We start from the raw sequence: 12,351 nt of genomic DNA on the forward strand, positions 1-12,351 counted from the left end.
GGCCCGGTCATTTTGCACTGAGCCCTGTGTCTAAGGCAGCCCCATCAAAGCACCCAGACAGTGTGAAAGAGGCCCTTGAGGTCTGGGGGAGAGACCAATGGTGTCCAGTGCTGACCTAGCAAAGCCCTTGAGCCCCTCCCAAGCCCTCAATAACTGAGCAGGTGGTCAAGCTGGAGGAGGCATGCCTGGTCGAAGCTGTCTGCAAGAGGAGGATAAAGGTGGGGACCTACCAAACTCCCACCCTGCCTAGGGGCCTCAGTTCCCAGGTCTTCTGTAGCCTCCACCCCCGCCAGAGCACCCATCATCCTTGCCAGCCTTAACTGCTCTCTCTAATCCCCAGTCACCACTCAGTCCCCATGCCTCTTCCTGAGATGCCACCCCTCTCTGACTCTCTCTCTCTTCAAGACCTTGTTTCCTTCTGGAAGCCTCCTTCCAATCCTCAAGTCTCCATCTCTCACTCTGAGCCTCCCTACCCCCTCTCTGAGCCCCTGGAAGCTGAGTCCTGTCCCCATCTTGGGTTGCCTCTCTTTTTGTCACTGTAAATTCACTCCTTCTATCCATTCATCCACTGAGTTCATCTCGTACACCCAACTTTGTACAGGGTGATGCTGGGGACACTGTAGTGACCTCAACAGCCTTGGCCCTGCCCTGACAGAACTGACAGTCCAGGTGGGAGACATGCTTGTCATCCAAAGTGGTTAAGGATAGAGTTAAGGAGCTCAAAGCGCTGGGGAAGTTCAAAGTTTCCCTGACTTTGTCTGGGAATCAGACAAAGTTGCTCTGAGATCCAACCCTCCACTGGACCACAGATATCATCTGGCAGTTCAAAATACCCCAGAGGGCCCGAGGAAGAAAATGGAATTAATAGAGTCCCCCAAATCTTCTTGTAGTCTTGCCTAAAGAACTTTGTAATACATGGAACGATTTTCAAAGGGAAATTTAAAATGCTCATACCCTTGAACGCAGAAACCCCACTTCTAGGAACGTGTCCCTTTGCAGTACTCTTGCAGGTGCAAAACAGACACCGCTACGCTGTTCAAAGTGGCGACGATGGAAAACAGTCAATAGGTGACTAGTTAAATTGGGTCCAGTAGGTACAGTCCCCAGTGGAATACAACGTAACTAATAAAAGATTGGAGGCTGACACGCTCATCTTATTCCCAAGCTCAGAAGGGAAGCATTTAGTCTTTCATTATTACGTATCATGTTGTTGTTGTTGTTGTTTAGTTGATAAATCATGTCTGACTCTTTGCAAGCCCATGGACTGTAGCCTGCCAGGCTCCTCTGTCCATGGGATTTCCCAGGCAAGAATACTGGAGTGGCTTGCCATTTTCTTCTCCAGGAGATCCTCCCAACCCAGGGATGGAACCTGATTCTCCTGCATTGGCAGGTGGATTCTTTATTGCCAAGTTATCAGGGAAGCCCAAATATCATGTTAACTGTAGGCTTTTCATAGATGCTCCATATCAGAAGGAAGAAGATCCCTTCTATTCCCAGCATGATGAGAGTTTTGTATGGAAAATAAAGTTTGCTTGATGCTCTTCTTGTATCTTTTAGGGTAATTAAACTATTTTCTTCTTTATTCTATTAATGGAAGATGGATTACTTAGATTGGTGGTTGATTGTTCAAAGAATCTTGAATTTTTAAGGTTAAACCCACTTGATCATGATGTATTATTATTACATATTGTTTGCTTTGCTTTCCTAATATTTTATTATTTTTGCATTCATGTTCATGGGGATATGAAAAAGAGTCAGACATGAACTGACACCTTTTATGACAAAAAGCAATGAATAAACTAGAAATAGGAGGGAAATTCTTCAACATGATAAGGGCAATATATTTTAAAAAATAAGTAATATTACATGCAATGGGGAAAAATTGAAAACTTTCAATCTTTTTGAAATTCCCCAAGATCAGAATCAAAACGAGAATATTTGCTTTCACCATTTCTATTCAACATAGTACTAGAGTTCCAGCTTCTAGAAAAAGGCAAGAAAAAGAAATAACTGGAAATGAAGAAATAAAATCTGTTTGCAATAGCATGATCTTATAAGTAGAAACTCCTAAAGAATTAAAAAAAACATTAGAACTAAAAATGAATTCAGCAGTGTGTAGGATATAAAGTTATCACACACAAACCAGTTGTATTTCTATACACTAGCCATAAACAGTCTAAAAGAGAAATTAAGAAATAATTCCATTTACAAAAGCATACAAAATAATAATTAAGAGTAAATTTCACCTGGGAGTGAAATTAGGAGTAAATTTTCACTGAAAACTAAAAAAGCACTGATTTAATGGAGAAGGAAATGGCAACCCACTCCAGTATTCTTGCCTGGAGAACTCCATGGTCAGAGGAGCCCGGCAGGCTACAGTCCATGAACTTGCAAGAGTCAGACACAACCTAGCAACCAAACCACCACCACCATGCCCCACCAGGGCACCCCAGGGCACAACAGATTGCTGCTGCAACACAACTGGCCCAACCTCTCAGGCAGGGCTCACAGCAGGGATCCAGAGGTAGGATATAAAAAAAAGAAAACCACTGCTTTAAGAAATTATAATTTGAAAAGATACATGTGCTCCTATATTCATAGCAGCACTATTTACAATAGCCAAAACATGGAAACAAGCTAAATGCCCATCAACAGATGAATGGATAAAGAAGATGCAGTATATATACACAATGGAATATTACTCAGCCACAAAAAAGAATGAACTAATGCCATCTGCAGCAACATGGATGGACCTGGAGATTATCATGGTAAGCGAAGTAAGTCAGAATGACATGATATCACTTATATGTGGAATCTAAAATATGACACAAATGAAGATATCTGTGAAACAGAAACAGACTCACAGACATAGAGAACAGACATATGGTTGCCGAAGGGGAGGAGGGGTGCAGGAGGGAAGGATTGGGAGTCTGGGATTAGCAGATACAAACTAGTATATAGGTAGGATGGTTAAACAACAATGTGTAACACAGGGAACTACTTTCAATACCCTGTGATAAACCATAATGGAAAAGAATATGAAGAAGAATATGTATTTATAACACTGTATATCACCTATACTTCAATAATTTTTTTTAAAGCTATAGTAATCAAGACAGTGTGGTATTGGAGCTTCTCTGGTGATTCAGTGTTAAAGAATCTGTCTGCCAATACAGGGGACGTGGGTTTGATCCCTGGTCTGGGAAGAGACCCCATGCTGTGGGACAACTAATCCCCCCGTGCCACAACTATGCAGCCCATGCACATGCAGAAACTAAGGAAGGCTGAGTGCCTAGAGCCTGTGCTCTGCAACAAGAGAAACGACAATAATGAGAAGCCCTTGCACTGCAACTGGAGAGTAGCACCTGCTCGCATTGGAGAAGGTCTGTGTACAGCAATAAAGGCCCAGTGCAGCCACATATAAACAAGTAAATAAATCTTTAAAAATGACAGTGTGGTATTGGAATAAGGATATACATCATACCAACACAATAGTGCAAAAATAGACCCAAAGTTGATTTTTTATAAACAAGTAGTGTAATTCAAGGGGAGGAAAAGTCTTTTCAATAAATGATCCTGAAACAACTGGATATTTGCATGAATAAAACTGAACCCAGTTCACAGTGCACACAAAAATTACCTTAAATGAATCATAGACATAACATATAACCATAGACCTAGCATATAAACTCTAAAACTATAAAATTTCTAAAAAAGAATTGGAGAAAATTTTCATAAACTTGGGGTAGGCAAGGTTTTTTTAGATAAGACACTAAAAGCACTAACCATAAAAAGAAAAAAAAAAAAAGATAAATGGGATTTAACAAAACTTAAAACTTCTGTCCTTCAAAAGACAAAATTAAGACAATGAAACTGTAAGTCACAACCTGGGAGAAAATATGTGTAATATGTTTTCCACCAAATTGGTTGAAATCAGAATATATAGAGTATCTTTACAACTTAATAATGAAAAAAAAATTTTAATCCAACTTTAAAATAGGCAAAAGTCATGAACACTTCCCAAAAGAAGATATATTAAAGGCCAACAAACATATCAAGACAGTCAACATCTATAATAACCAGAGATTTTCAAATTAATGCCACAAAGAAATATGACTATACATCTTCTAGAAAGGCTAAAATTTTAAAAGACTGGTAATACCAAACACTAGAAAAATATGCAGCAGCTAGAACTCTCACATAGTGTTGAAGGGAGTCCAAAATATTGGGTTGGCCAATAAATTCATTTGGATTTTTCCTTAAGATGTAACAGAAAAACCCAAATGAATTTTTTGGCCAACCCAATAGTACCCCCACTTTGAAAAACAGATTGGCACTTTCCTGTCAAGTCGAATATACATTTACCCTGTGATTCAGAATCCTCTTGGGTATTTATTCAAAAGAAACATACACATATATATATATATAACCACTGGTGGTCGAGTGGTTAAGAATCGCCTGCCAGTCCAGGGACATGGGTTACATCCCTGGTCCGGGAAGTTCCCACATTCCTCGAGGCAACTAAGCCTGGGAGCTTCAACTACTAAAGTCCTAGAGCCCGTGCTCTGCAACAAGAGAAGACACCGTAATGAGAAGCCTGTGCAGCTAGAGAGTAGCCCCCACTCTCTGCAACTAGAGAAAAGCCCAACAAGCAACAAAGACCCAGCACGGCCAAAAATAAATAAAATTGTTTTTTTAAAAAATAGTGTATGTCAATTATAAGTTTCCTGAATTCAATCACTGAATTGTTGTTATTAGAACAATGTCTTTGTTCTTAGGGATTATCTGCTAGAGCGTTTAGGGGTAAAGGATCATAAGGTCTCAAGTTACTTTCAAATTGCCCATTCATTAACAACACCACCACGACCATCATCATCACATATACATGGAGAGAAATAAAAGCAAGTTAAACAAACATTAATGAGCAGTGAATCTAGAGGAAGCAGTGAACATAGATACTAGTCCTGTAATTTAAATAGGCTTAAAAATTTTCAAAATAGAAAATCAAAAATGCCCCCACCTGTGATACCTGTTTCTGTTCTTTGAAGATTTTCAAGCTTGACCGCAAGGTGAGGTCTTGCTCTTTCTGTGGAGATGGGTCTGCAAGGTGTATTCCTGGGAGTGGCATTGCTAGGTCTGAGAGTAAAGACATATGTTGTTCAGTTAGTTAGCTATCATCAGATTTCTCCCCATGGAGGTTGTATCATTTTGCATGCCCACCAGCAATGCATGAGAAGGTGTTTCCCACCTTAGAAATTTTTGCCAGTTTCATAGGTGAAGACTGCCCCTTCATGGTGGTTTTCATTGGAGTTGCTCTTATTATGAGTGAAGTTGAATATCTTTTCATATAGTTAATGATGGCTCATATTTGTTTCTCTGTGATCTATTTCTTTTGTACATTTTAAAACATTGGGCTTTTAGTCTTTTCCTTATAAAGAGGTAAACACTGTGTGTGTGTGACATAAGTTGTAAATATTTTCTCTGAGATTGTCACAGTTTTACTTTGCTTATAGCATCATCGTCTTTTTCAATAATCTCAAAACTCCAATGTTTTATTATCTATTTTATGTGCATTGCTATCCAGTCTTGAAATCTGATAAAAATATGTCCAGAGTTTCTTATAAAGACAAGTACAAATGCTTATTTACATTTTGCACATTACTAACGACAATGAGAATGACACAACAGTTATAGCTACATAAAAATATACATAAAGATATGGAAATTATGTGGTGGTCCAGCAGTTAGGAGTCAGCACTTTCACTGCTGTGGAACCAGGTTTGATCCTTGGTACAGGAATTACGGTCCCAAAAGCCATTTGGTGTGCCCTACATATATATATATATATATATATATATAGTAAGTTTACCGACAAAGGTCTGTCTAGTCAAAGCTATGGTTTTTCTGGTAGTCATGTACAGATGTGAGAGTTGGGCCATAAAGAAAGCTAAGCAGCAAAAAATTGATGCTTTTGAACTGTGGTGCTGGAGAAGATTCTTGAGGGCCCCTTGGACAGCAAGGAGATCAAACCAGTCAGTTCTAAAGGAAATCAACCCTGGAATGTTCATTGGAAGGACTGATGCTGAAGCTGAAACTCCAATACTTTGGCCTGAAGAACTGACTCATTCTTCAGGAAAGACCCTGAAGCTGGGAAAGATTGAAGGCAGGAGGAGAAGGGGATGACAGAGGATGAGATGGTTAGATGGCATCACCGATTTGATGGACATGAGTTTGAGCAAGCTCTGGGAGTTGGTGGTGGACAGGGAAGCCTGGCATATGTTGCAATCCATGGGGTCACAAAGAGTTGGACACTCCTGAGCGACTGAACTGAACTGATATAATAAAAATATAATATATATTTATATGGATTCAAGGTAGACTTGATGTTATTTGGCTTATAAAACAGGTAGATACTATACAAAAAATGAGGATGTAATTTCCAGAAAAGTAAAATGTCACTTTTCTTCTTAAAATTTAACAATAAAACTCCTGTCGTAATTACTAATTCATAGTCAAATCTTAGACTAATTCAAATTAGCCAGGGTTAGAGTTAAATACTTTGCATTTAAAGAATAAGGTTTGCAATTTAATAAACATACATAGGGTTTCCCTGGTGACTCAGATGGTAAATTTGATAACATTTTGTCAAAATTATTTAAGAATTGCTTATCCAAGTCCTTCTAGATCCTGGAAACACACTAGAAAAAGCAAATACTGAACAACTGATTCTTTGGAAAGCTGGACCCCTAGCCCTGGAAAACATCCTTAAGGGGCCCGGGATCACACCCTAATGGGGGACTTCCCTGGTGGTCCAGCGGTTAAGAATCTGCCTGCTGATACAGGAGACACAGGTTCAATCCCTCGTCCAGGAAGATTCCACGTTGCCGCAGGGCAGCTAAGCCCATGTACCACAACTATTGAGTCTGTGCTCTAGAGCCCAGGAACCACAACTACTGAAGCCCCCACACCTACAGCCTGTGCTCCACAACAAGAGACGCCAACACAATGAGAAACAGCACACTGCAACTAGAGAAAGCCCTCACACAGCAACCAGCGCAGCCAAATAAATAGTTAAAAAAAAAAAAAGAACAGGGGGTTTGGGAAGGTCATATACACTCTGCTATGTTCAAAATGGATAACCAACAAGGACTATCGAACATGCACATGACGTGGAACTCTACTCAATGTAATAATGCCAGTCTGGATGGGAGGGGGGCTTGGGGGAGAATGAATACATGTGTATGTATGGCTGAGTTCCTTGCTGTTCACCTGAAACTATCACAACATTGTTAATCAGCTGTGTGTGTGTGTGTGTTAGTTGCTCAGCTGTGTCTGACTCTTTGCAACACCATGGACTGTAGCCCACCAGGCTCCTCTGTCCATGAAATTCTCCAGGCAAGAATACTGGAGTGGGGTGCCATTCCCTTTTCCACAGGATCTTCCTGACCCAGAGATTGAACCTGGGGCTCCTGCATTGCAGGCAGACTCTTTACTATCTGAGCCGCCAGGGAAATCCATTAATCAGCTATACCCTAATACAAGATAAAAGTTTAAAGTTTGAAAAAAAAGAACTGCTTTATAAAAACACTAATGGGAAACTTACAAAGTAGCAATGATGCTGAGAACAAAGAGAGGGGAGTATTATGCAGATGTTTCATTGACGTATATAGTATAATTAAAAGGTATGAGGTGATATTACTGTGGTTTTGGAAAAGGTTTCAACTTATTCTCAGGGGATCAATTAGACACTAAGAATGAACAATCCTATTAAGACCTCAGAAAGAACATCTCTCCTATTATCATGGTGTTATCTCACTAATAGGAAATTCAGTTTCTAACAACTCTTTTCTGTATTTTACTCTACTGGCTTGAGAAGCAGCTTCCTATTTTGAGAATTATATGACATAATATAATTATATATAATTAAGTTAATGGCTTAGAAAACAAAATGATAGTAATTTTAAAAAGGAGCAAGTATCTCTCTTGCTAGGTTATGACACCAGGCTAACAGGGCTTAGGGTTGGAAAGTAAGTCGTGGGAGTAGTGAGGGGGTTCAGGTATAAATCTACCTCTGTTCAAGGAGAGGAAGGGCATGAGAAGGGTCTGGACAACCCAGAATGGCCCTGGCACCTGGATGTACAGTTACCACGCTGGGTCAAAGACAGGCTGGTGCATCTCCTCTGCCCTAGATGCTATGGGACCCAACTCCTGCTCAACATTAAACTGGGAACATAAGCATCTTAAAGCATACTTGCCAAAAACAGATTATTCACCCTCATAGTATAAAGCCTAGAAGGAGAAGACATTTGATTATTTTAAAAAGTGGGCTAGAAAATGATGAAGTTTCTCCTTACTTCATCTGAAAAACACAAAGAAAAAATATGTTAAAAATTTTGGGACTTCCCAGGTGGCCCAGGAGTTAAGACTTCCTGCTTCCACTGCAGGAGGCAAGGGTTTGATCCCTTATCAGGGAACTAAGATCCACCCCTTCAGGCCACATGATGCGGCCAGAAAAAAAAACCCTATGACTATTAGCATGTTTAGAAGGTACTTAAAACATTTGTTGGCAATCCAACTCAAATATACCTGCAACTACATTTTGGATAATGTTTAAAAAAATCCCGCTTAATTTTGATGCAAGTTTTCTTGTAACTCAGTGATATTTACTACTTACAAGGGCTGAATTTTTTGAAAAACAGAGCCCCAACTTTCTGCAAAACATCCTGAAAGTGCTTTTATCATAGAAATGGGGAGGGGCTAACGATCTGCTCTTTCACTGACAACGTCCTGTAGTTAAGTAACACATCATCATTTTCTTGATGGTTGGTGATTCTACACCATCGATAGCTATTGCTTGCTTCTTTTATATTTTTTGGCCAAGGCACGTAAGACCTTAGTTCTCCAACCAGGTATGGAAACTGGGTCCCCTGCATTGGAGGCACAGAGTCTTATTGCTGACCACCAGGGAAGTCCCTATCGCCCATTTCTTGGTTCTCTGCTCACCTTGCCTTATCACGTTTGATATCTTTCAAACTCTTAGAGGCGCTGTACTGAATTTAGACAGCAGAGCACTCCTTGGCTTAAGGACTGACCCATTCATGGAAACTGATATCAGTGTGATCAAGCCAGCATCATTTGCAGTGGGAGATTTTATGCAGTTGTAATTTTATGCAGTTGTAATTTTATGTCCTGTTGTCCCTATTACTATGTCTCTGGCCATTAACAGAAGACTCTGTCTGGATGAAATTGACATATTTTCAGCGGTAATGCTTGAAGAAGGAACAAATTTCAGTTTTGTTCCCTCTGTTATGATCCTGTCCTTAAGCATTTCCTTTGCGGGGAGTCTTCCCCAAAAAGTCTCTTAGCACTCCCAGCCGTAGGAGAATTGTAGCGTTCATGGACAGAAATTGGAGACAACAGTTCCCTACCCTTTTGAAGACTTCCACTGTCAGTCCAAATTTCTTTGACCCTTGGATGCATTACAGGAGACACTGGCATCATGGGAAAGATGTCCTTGTACATTTCCCCCACCTCCGGTTTCAAAATTATTTGGGAATATAACTTCTTCACAGGTAGGAACTTTGCAGAAGCATGGAGAGCCTCCCACAGTGCAGAATCATGACTCCATACTAAATTTTCTAAAATCTGTTCTTCAATGCTGTTCAGGTGTTTCACCATGTCCCTGGAGAGTCCCTCCTCTGAGCAGATCACCACCTCTATCAGTTTAGTTCAGTCACTCAGTCATGTCCGACTCTTTGTGACCCCATGGACTGTAGCATGCCAGGCTTCCCTGTCCATCACCAACTCCCGGAGCTTGCTCAAACTCATGTCCATTAAATTGGTGATACCATCCAACCATCTCATCCTCTGTCATCCCCTTCTCCTCCTGCCTTCAATCTTTCCCCAAATCAGGGTCTTTTCCAATGAGTCAGTTCTCCCCATCAGGTGGCCAAAGTACTGGAGTTTCAGCTTCAGCATCAGTCCTTCCAAAGGACTGATTTCCTTTAGGACTGACTGGTTTGATCTCCTTGCAGTCCAAGGGACTCCCAAGAGTCTTCTCCAACACCACAGTTCAAAAGCATCAATTCTTAGGCAGTCAGCTTTCTGTATGGTCCAACTCTCACATCCATACATGACTATTGGAAAAACCATAGCTTTGACTAGACAGACCTTTGTCGGCAAAGTAATGTCTCTGCTTTTTAATAAGCTGTCTAGGTTTGTTATAGCTTTTCTTCCAAGGAGCAAGCATCCTTTAATTTCATAGCTGCAGTCACCATCTGCAGTGATTTTGGAGCCCAAGAAAATAAAGTCTGTCACTCCACCACCTCTATAATCTTATAAAAATAAAATGGCCACAGATTAAAAACTTCAGTAATCCAGGGAAAAGTATGAAGTGAGCTATAGGCAAAGAGGACAATTTCCAAACAACAGGCCATCAAGGAATGATGAAATATATATGTCCTGCTCTAAAATAACTGACATGTCTATTCCATGAAGTCTTTGTGTTGCCTGAACCATTGCAGTCTCTAATATTTTATAATACAAAATTTCTGCAAGCCTCTGTTTGTTTACAGCAAAGTCTATGCAAGATTCTGGCTGTTCATCTGTTGATTGAGCATAGTGTTGGCAGAGTCTCTCTCACTATTTTCATTATGTTTTCCCTAGGATTACACAAACAAGACTCAAAAATATTTATAAGTTGGTTACTTGGTGCATTTTTCAATCCAGCCACAATACTCTGTAATCAGCTCACACTGAGTGACTGAAGCAACAGGAGTTAATGACTGCTGCTTTTTCTCTTAAATCCTGCTGTCCTGTCAGTGGGTAGAAGGTATAAATAATGTTGGTTTGTTTCAAAGTACTGCTGATGGTTACACTCCACAGTAGTCTGGGTTGTCAGTTTCCCGAACAGGGCATCACTAGTGAAGTTTCCAGGAGTTTCAATTTCCTCTTCTGCATATGTTCCCCAAAAGAGCTTCTCATCATAACCACCAACAGTTAAAACATATTCTTCACACTCTGTATTCACTGTTTTGCTATTCTCAGTAAACTGGAAAGGCCCAGGAGCCATTCTCTCCTTTAAAATCTTCCTGTCAAATAGTTCTGAAACATACGGCTTAAAGTAGTGCTCCTTTATCGCTCTGGCTGTAGTTCACACAGGACAGCCGTGATGCAGCGAGGCTATACAGAAGCTCTAAAATCAGCAGTATGTAAATCAGAATGATAAACCTTTACAGATGAATTCAAGGAGTCTCGTCTATTTGGGCATATAATGTCACTGGCGAAAATCAGATCCAAGCAGCACAGAAGGAAATGATAAGAGTTTACTAAATCATCTCCAATCATATGAAAATTATCCTCAGTATAAACAAAGTGTCCAAAAGATATTAAAAAGCTCCTAACACTGCAAGGAATCCTCTGTTTTCTGCTTCGTGGTAACTTTGGTAGCTCTTCATATGGATTTTGAAACACATCTTTAAAAATTGGCTCAGATTTTTTGAAAACTACTACAGTAGACAACTCAAAATTGTGTTTCGCTTAATTTCCTTCCAAGGTACGGTTTCCAACTGTGGGGATAATGCTTTTGAGGCAGGCGACAGATAACGAACAAGCGGACCACTGTGTAACTTCTTCTAGGCTGCAGATGTCCTGGATGGCGGCGGAGTCAGCTTGTGCTCCCCTCGTCCAGGTTCAGCTCCCGAAACAAGGCCTGCAGCGCCTCTCAGATCGCGCGACCACCGCCACCTACCTCAGCGTGGTGCCCGCCCTTGTTCATCCTCCTTCCGCTGAGCGCTACCCACAACCACCCGCACCAAGGCGCGCGAAACTCCTAGTCGCAGAACGACGGCTCTTCGATGATCTACATCCGCGCTTCGCCTCAAAAAAGTCCGTTTCTTCTCCAGGGTTCTGAGCCTGTCCTTCACCGGAAATGTGATAAAAAGCATATCATCTTAAGTGACTTCTAAATCTGCTTAAGTCGTTTTATTTATAAATTTAATTTTATTGCTCCTGGATTTCTCCCAACATTTTATTATGGAAAATTTCAAACACGCAGAAAAGTTGAAAGAGGTGTACACGTGTCTACAACTTAGATTCTGTTACGAACATTTTGCCATACTTGTCTAACCGTATTTCTATTCATTCTATCCACCTAACTTTTCAATGCATTTCAAAGTAAATTGCAGGCATCAGTACACTTTTCCTAAATAATTCAGCCTGTATGTCATTAACTACAGTTCAATTTTTTTTTGCTGCTTTTAATTTTCAGTATTAATAATAAAAGATTCTCCCACTTCCAAGATGGAAAGAAATTCATTCATGGATTCTTCTAGTTGATATGTTTCCACTTTC

General features: G+C 40.4%; 1 pseudogene; it reads right to left on the minus strand.

The window, feature by feature from the left end:
- Positions 1-9,166: 9,166 nt before the first annotated feature.
- On the minus strand, positions 9,167-11,776 carry LOC145512916 (retinoblastoma-like protein 1; annotated as a pseudogene).
- Between the last annotated feature and the right edge of the window lie 575 nt (positions 11,777-12,351).

Source organism: Giraffa tippelskirchi, chromosome 7, assembly GCF_054371585.1.
Source record: "Giraffa tippelskirchi isolate mGirTip1 chromosome 7, T2T-mGirTip1v1.2.pri, whole genome shotgun sequence".
Taxonomy (NCBI): domain Eukaryota; kingdom Metazoa; phylum Chordata; class Mammalia; order Artiodactyla; family Giraffidae; genus Giraffa; species Giraffa tippelskirchi.